This window comes from Diceros bicornis, chromosome 26 (assembly GCF_020826845.1).
Source record: "Diceros bicornis minor isolate mBicDic1 chromosome 26, mDicBic1.mat.cur, whole genome shotgun sequence".
Taxonomy (NCBI): domain Eukaryota; kingdom Metazoa; phylum Chordata; class Mammalia; order Perissodactyla; family Rhinocerotidae; genus Diceros; species Diceros bicornis.
In genome coordinates, this window is record NC_080765.1 from 27174814 (window position 1) to 27180813 (window position 6000).

Sequence of the window (6000 nt, forward strand, 5' to 3'; positions counted from 1 at the left end):
GGGCATCACCGTGCGCCCTCTGGTGGCTGCTTTCTCCACTTACAGGCAAGTGGGTCCAGGCCTAAAAGACCTTGCAGCCCCAAACCCGCCAAGGGCTAGTAAACCAGGGCTACGGGGTTACACTGTCACCAGGGCTGGCTGGGTGGCTTCAAGGCCACTCTCCCCCAGAATCACTGCAATCGTAACGTAAGCAAAGGGTTGCTTGCAAGAGTACTTTCACACTATAACGCAAGACTCTCCAAAAGGAGTGTTATTTTTTTGTCCTTTAAAAATATGGCTATAGGGGGGCCGGCCCGGTGGCGCAAGCGGTTAAGTGCGCGCGCTCCGCTGCGGCGGCCCGGGGTTCGCTGGTTCGGATCCCGGGCGCGCACCGACGCACTGCTTGGTAAGCCATGCTGTGGCGGCGTCCCATATAAAGTGGAGGAAGATAGGCACCGATGTTAGCCCAGGGCCGTCTTCCTCAGCAAAAAAAAAAAAGGAGGAGGATTGGCGGATGTTAGCTCAGGGCTGATCTCCTCACAAAAAAAAAAAAAAAAAAAAAAAAAATATGGCTATAGGCAAGCATAATTGATGCACAACAAACCACGCATATTAAAAACGTCCAATGAACGAGTCTCAACATAGGCAGACACCTATGAAACCATCGCTACAAGAAATATCCATCATCCTCCTAAGCTTCCTAACACCCCACTCCCATCCCCAGACAACCACTGATCTGTTTTCTGTCACAATAGACTAGTTTGCATGTTCTAGAATTTTTTTATAAATGGCATTATATAGTATGCACTCTTTTTTGTCTGGCTATTTTCACTTGGCATAGTTATTTTGAGATTCATCCACGTTGTAATGTTTATCAATAGTTCCATTGTTTGGGGCTACCACAGTTTATCTGTTCATCTGTTGACAGGTATTTGAGTTGTTTTCAGTTTGGGGTGACTGTTAATAAAGTGCTTCACAGTGTTCACATGACAGCACGAGTCTTTGAGTAAAACATCCCTTCCTTTCTCTTGGGTAAACACCCAAGTGGGAAACGGTTCCGTCACCTGGTCAGTGTTTAGTCAACTATTTAAGAAACTGCCAAACGGTTTTCCCTAGTGGTTGCACCATTTTACATCCCCACCAGCAGGGTATGAGAGCTCCCCTTGCTCAAAGCGGTTCTCTGACCTTCTTCCTAAGACCACCGGTCTGAAGCTAGGCAGATGTAGGTTCAGATCCCTGGACTCCATTGCTCACCAGCCATGTGACTTTGGACCAGACACTCAAACTTCTGAAAGCCTTAGTTTCTTCATCTTATTTGTTGTTTGACGTTCCAGACTCTAGTCCTAAACTCCGACTGTGCCCCGCCCCCCCACCTTGACGGTGAACTTTCTCAGGACAGGAGCTTCTGCCCGCCTTCCTCAAACTCACTGATTACCACAATGGCCGCTCTTGACTCAGTGCTGCCTCAAGCCCCTCATTGCCCCCCTGGAGGTGGGCTTTACCCTTATCCCAGACTCTTGGTGCTGGATCTGGAAAACTCAGTTTCATCTCAATTCTGTAAAGATAACCTTTATTATTATTGGTGGTGGTGGTGATGTTATTGTTATGATTCTTCCTGTGTTCTACAGAACACTCCAGTGGGGTCTGGAGCAATTCTCCATAATCAAACACATCAGTATTTCTGCAGTGAGACGTAGAACTTTTCACACTGTAGATAAGACCCAGAGATATCTTCAAGTCAGTTTTGCACCAAGTGAGTTTGCCACAAACTGACCAAAAAGCCTTTGGTTTTCAGAGCTTTTTGGAGCTTAGAATTGTACAGAAGGGATGGTGGACTCAGATTGTATCTCTGTCTTACAGCTGAGGAAGCAGACTCAGAACTATTAAATATCCTCTGTGAAGCCCTCCAGCCATGCATTCGTTCAGTACATCGTTCCCGTCTGCCCGCTGCGAGCCACACACTCTTCCAGGTCCTGGGGAGCCAAGAGTGAGAAAAACAACCACCTTCCCTCAGGAAGCTAATGCTCTCACACAAAAACTGTAGTGAATGTTCATAGTAGCACTAATTATAACAGCCAAAGAGTGAAAACAACACAGATGTCCATCAACTGATGAATGGATAAACAAAACGTGGTATATGCAGCACAATGAACTATTATTTAGCAATAAAAAGGAATAAAGTATTGACACATGCTACAACATGGACGAACCTTGAAAACATTATATGCTAGGGGCCAGCCCTGTGGCTTAGCGGTTAAGTGCACCCGCTCCGCTACTGGTGGCCCGGGTTCGGATCCCGGGCGCGCACAGATGCACCGCTTCTCCGACCATGCTGAGGCCGCGTCCCACATACAGCAACTAGAAGGATGTGCAGCTATGACATACAACTATCTACTGGGGCTTTCAGGAAAAAAAAAAAAGGAGGAGGATTGGCCATAGATGTTAGCTCAGAGCCGGTCTTCCTCAGCAAAAAGAGGAGGATTAGCATGGATGTTAACTCAGGGCTGATCTTCCTCACCAAAAAAAAAAAAAAATTATGCTAAGTGAAACTCATGCTAAGCCAGACATAGATGGCCACATAGTGTATGATACGGATGGTTTATATGAAATGTCCAGAATAGGGAAATCAATAGAGACAGAAAGTAGATTAGCCTAGGGCTGGGAGGTTGGAGAGGAAATGCATAGTGACTGCTAATGAGTACAGAATGATGACAATGTTTTAAACTTGACTCTGGCGATGAAGGCACAACTCTGTGAATGTACTTAAAAACCACTGGCTTATACACCTTAAATCAGTGAATTGTATGACGTGTGAATTATATCTCAATAAAGCTGTTACGACAAAAAGAAGCAAATGCTCTTGGGGGGAGATCAATAAAGACAAAAATGCAACTGATTTTTTCCAGAAGTCGCAACCCATTGGAGGCATATACTTGAAAGAGTTCTAGTTTTTTTTTTTTTTGGCAAGAAAGATTAACCCTGAGCTGATATCTGTTGCCTATCCTCCTCTTTTTTGCTGAGGAAGATTGGCCCTGGGCTAACATCTGTACCCATCTTCCTCCACTTTTTTTTTTTTTTGTAAGGAGATCAGCTCTGTGCTAACATTTGCCAATCCTCCTCTTTTTTTGCTGAGGAAGACTGGCCCCGGGCCATCCGTGCCCATCTCCCTCTACTTTGTATGGGACGCCGCCCCAGCACGGCTTGCCAAGCAGTGCGTCAGTGCATGCCCGGGATCCGAACCGGCAAACCCTGGGCCACCACAGTGGAGCACATGCACTTAACCACTTGTGCCACTGGGCTGGCCCCCAGTTCTAGTTTTTCTAATCACTTCTTTTTTTTAATTTTTTTTTTAATTTTTTTTTCCCCAAAGCCCCAGTATATAGTTGTATGTCATAGTTGCACATCCTTCTAGTTGCTGTATGTGGGACGCGGCCTCAGCATGGCCGGAGAAGCGGTGCGTCAGTGCGCACCGGATCCGAACCCGGGCCGCCAGCATCCAAGCGCGCACACCCAACTGCTAAGCCAAGGGGCGGGCCCTCTAATCACTTCTAAATACTCTACGTCCAATAACTCAGCAGTGTTTCCTGCCCAGCTGGCACATGCTCAGCCACTTTCTGTTATGAGAATGATCTCACTCTGGGATTTAAGATTCTGTTTTAGCCAGTGTTCTCCAGAAAAAGAGAAACAATAGGATGTGTATACAGAGATTTATTTTAAGGAATTGGATCACACAATTATAGGAGCTGGCAAGTCCAAAATCTGCAGGATAGTCCAGCAGGCTGGAGACCCAGTAAGAGCTGATGGTGCAGTTCAAGTGTGAACGCCGTCTGCTGCAGAATTCCCTCTTGCTCTGGGGAGGCCAGCCTTCTTGTTCGAGCCTTCAACTGATTGGATGAGGCCCACCCACATTATGGAGGACAATCTGCTTTACTCAGTCTACTGATTTAAATCTTAATCTCATGCAAAAACACCCTCACAGAAACATTCAGAATAATATTTGACCACGGCCCAGTCACGCTAATGCATAAAATTAAGCATGCCAGATTCCATCTTTTTTATTTTGAAACCACTCTCAATACGCATTGGAAGCTTCCACCCCCAATCTGGTTTTCAGAAACCTGGTTCCCTCCCTCTTCCCACCTGGCTCCTCTGGCGAGGTCACACTCCTTTTACCCGTGCACGCTCCCAGGTCAGGCTGGTTCTCTCCTGGGGCCTGCAGGGCACCTGCCGCACAGCCCCCTTTGGCTCAATCTCTTTCCTCGCCACCCCCAGGCGCGCACACTGCTCCTACGCGAGCAATACGGCGCAGAGTCAGATCCCATCTTCGGCTTCCCTCGACTCTCCTGAAACTCCAGCCGCCCAAGCTCAAGAGCGGAAGCTCGGCCTCCCGCCTCCCTCGCAGAGCTCTTTCCCCGCTGCTCCGGGCGCAGAGGGCCAGGTCACTACAGAGCAGACACCCATCTCCCTCTCCTAAGGGGGGTTCTCTTGGAAAGCCGCCTTGCTTAGCCTCGAGCGCCCTGGAGAGCGAGCGCCTCCTTCAGTCTCCACCCGGCGCCTCGGCCGCCTCGCGCTGCCCCCGCCCCGCGCCTCCTGGGAGACCCTGCCTGCATCCCCGCCGGGCGGGCTCTTGCTCCCGTGCCTGGACAGGGACTGAGTCGGTCTTTCTCAGGAAGTCTCCCAGGGAGCGGCTGCTCCCGATGCTGTGACTGGAGGAGGAGAAGGACCCCCGCAGCCCCCGTGTGAGGCCTGCGAGGAGCCGGAGGAGCATCCGCAGCCGCAACCAGGGACGCCGCAGGCTGGAGGGCAGAGGGGGCCGCGAGTCCCGAGGGAGCGGAAGGGGAGCCAGCAGCGCTGGGGCAGGGAGCTGGGGGAGGGGGCAAGAGACGGGGCGGGGGAGCAACAGGGGCAGATCACGCAGGGCCTCAAGGCCTGGGAAGGAGCTTGGGGCTTCTGCCGAGTGCGGCGGGAACCCCGCAGGCGTGGCGGCTGGGGAGTGACCCGATCTGAGCTTCACTCTGCAGTCAGAACGCACGGAGGACGACCCCGCATTCGCTCTGGCGAGAGAGGACGCGCTTGCACTCACCCGGGCGGGTGAGGGAAGCTGTGAGGAAAGTAAAACAGGGCCGCGTGCCAGACCGGGCTTCTCACGCGGCGTGTTGGCACTTGGAGCTGGCTAATCCTTTGCTGGGGGCTGTCCTGTGCATCTAGGCTGTCTCTAGCACCCCCAGTCTCTATCTACTAGATGCCAGGAGCACCCCGTCCCCCCTCAGTCGTAACAGCCCCAAACCACTGCAGACATTGCCCAAAGTCCCCTGGGGCGGGACTACAGTGGCCCCCGGTTGAGAACCACTGTCTTTCTTGGACTAGAGAATGGCTGGGGTGGGGGTGGAGGGGAACACAACTATCCGAGAGAGAGAGAGCGCCGGGGGGCTTCCCTGCAGAGAAACCTTTCCTTGCAGTGGGATTAGCCAGTCTTAAATCTAGGGCAAAAATGATTAAGAGGAGGCAGGAGTGAGAAAGGAGCCACGGGAATGGGGGTGGGGGTGGAGGGGTGATAGGGGTTGACAGCCTCAGGCACGCAGCTCGCGCGGGCTGTGCTGAGGGGTGTGGACTTTCCCCAGGGGTACAGAAGGCCGTCAGAGGGTTGTAAACACGGCAGCGATGTGATCGAGCTGAGGCCCTGAGTTTAGGGGCACCGGGGACTTGCTGGGCTGAGGGACACGTGCTACATCTCCACCAGGACCGTGGCTACACCAGTGCGTTCATTTGCCCAAACTCATTGAACTGGACGCCTTAGAACTAGGCTCCTTTATTGTATGAAAATTATATCAGTTTTTAAAAAGACAAAAAGCCCAAGATCGCTCTGGCTATCTTGAGGAGAATGGATTGCGGGGCAGGAGCAGACGCCGGGAGAAGAGCGAGGAGGTTCCAGCGGGAGCTGTCATGGCTAAGGTCATGGGGGTGGGGGTGGAGAGACAGTTGGATTAAGAATCTGGAAGGAAAAGCAGATGGATTAGATGT